Raw genomic sequence first — 2,378 nt, 5'->3', positions numbered from 1 at the left:
TTGGGCTGGTCGAGGAGGAGATCGGGCAGGCAGAAGCAGCACATCCGCTGAGTAACCGATGAGTGCACGTCACTGCGCGCCGGAATTATTCAAAAAAGGAGCGGGCGTTAACCTGATTTCTGATCTTAGATGGAATAAATATATTTAGCAAGAAATATAATAATAAGCATACTCGACAAATTCTTCAGAATAAAAAATATAATGTTGCTAAAGGCAAATTATATTTATATTTATTTATTGAACTTACAGACTGGAAGGAAGCCTGCTGTTACCTCATAAGTAGGCTACTGCTTTTTCTATAAGACTAAAGAAGTTCATTTTAAGGTCTTACATAAAATACAGACCCTGTCCAAAAAATTAGAATATCATGGAAAAGTTGATTTATTTCCATAATTCCATTCAAAACGTTAAACTTCCATAGATTATAGATTCAGGGCCCACAACTTAAACGATTTCAAGTATTTAGTTGTTTATTTGTACATAATTTGGGCTTCCAGCTCATAAAACCCACGAAAACAGGATGAAATCACACAGTACAGGGATACCATGGTCATTGAACCAGGTTTTGGTTCTTTTGGCAGTGTGGGCAGGTGCAAATCCTGCTGGAAAATGAAGGAAGCATGAAGTGCTCTGAACATGTCCTGGTAGACGGCTGCGTTGACTCTGGATTTAATAAAGCACAGTGGACCAAAGTCCTCTTTTCTGATGAGAGCAAATTTTGCATCTCATTTGGAAACCAAGGTCCCAGAGTCTGGAGGAAGAATGGAGAGGCACACAATCCAAGATGCTTGAAGTCCAGTGTGAAGTTTCCACAGTCTGTGTTGGTTTGGGGAGCCATGTCATCGGCTGGTGTTGGTCCACTGTGCTGTCCACTCAACGCAGCCGTCTACCAGGACATTTTCAGAGCACTTCATGCTTCCTTCAGCAGACAAGCTTTATGGAGATGCTGACTTCATTTTCCAGCAGGATTTGCACCTGCCCACACTGCCAAAAGAACCAAAACCTGGTTCAATGACCATGGTATCACTGTGTAATTACTGTGTGATTTCATGTAATATTCAAATTTTTTGAAATCCTGTTTTCGTGGGTTTTATGAGCTTGAAGCCCAAATTATGTACAAATAAACAACTAAATACTTGAAATCATTAACCCTGAATCTATGATCTATGGAAGTTTAACCTTTTGAATGGAATTATGGAAATAAATAAACTTTTCCATGATATTCAAATTTTTTGGAAAGGGTCTGTATACCCGGTGAATGATACTGTGGCAAAATATATGGATGTTGACAGTTCTTGCTCATTTTGTGGGAATAAGGATGATCCATTTATTTTGCAGAGTGAAAAAACTCAAAACTTTTGGAATAGTTTATATCTTCATATAGATAAGCACCTTGATTCTTCCAAATCCTTTCATTTAAAATATATAATCTGTTACTATAAAGATAAAGCTAATACTTCAAAACTGTAATTTTTTTTATTTTGTTTCGAAATAAAATTATTCACAAGCAAAAATTATCCAAATCGCAGCCTACTTTTCCACATTTCTTAATAGAAATTTATGCATTTTTCAAATCTCTAAGGTTGAATAAAACAAGAAAAGTGACAGATTCTTGAAATATTATGTTGATTTTTTTGGTAATACCACTGATGCATAATGTTTCCTCTGTTTATGTTTATCATGTTATTTTATATATGTATTTATTTTTTATTTAATTTATTTTTTGTTGTGTGAAACTTTACATATATTTGATATAATTTAATTCCTGTAGAAATTCTACATGTTCTGTCCTTTATGTCTGCTTATTGTCAGATACATAATCAATAAAAAATTAAATAAAATTTAAAAAAAGGAACAGGCTTTACTGACCGTAACAGGGCTGGCAAAAATAAGTAAATACATTAAAAAAAACTTTTAAAAAAAACTTGTTTGTATAATAAAATTCTAAATAATTGATAAAAAATAGATATAATAAAAATAAATGAACATCACTCACTAATTCTTCCATACTATGATGGATAGATGCACTTTTATGGACTTCAAAACAGAAACGGCCATTCATTGCCATTATAAAGCTCGGAAGAGCCAGGACATTTTTTAATATAACTCCGATTGTATTCGTCTGAAAGAAGAATGTCATATACACCTAGGATGACTTGAGGGTGAGTAAATCATAGGCTAATTTTCATTTTTGGGTGAACTATCCCTTTAATCAGTTATTAAATAAATAAACAGTATTATTAAATTACGGTTGTTATGTAATTCGTTACTTTCCACCTCTGCTAATAATGAGTGAAATATTTATTATAGGCCTAAATATTACATATCTAGCATTACTTGCATTTAGCATAAAGGATGGTTTCAAACTAATTTTCAAC

This window comes from Squalius cephalus (assembly GCF_949319135.1).
Source record: "Squalius cephalus genome assembly, chromosome: 20".
NCBI lineage: Eukaryota > Metazoa > Chordata > Actinopteri > Cypriniformes > Leuciscidae > Squalius > Squalius cephalus.
The sequence above is the reverse complement of the archived record's forward strand: the minus strand, read 5'-3'. Positions refer to the sequence as shown.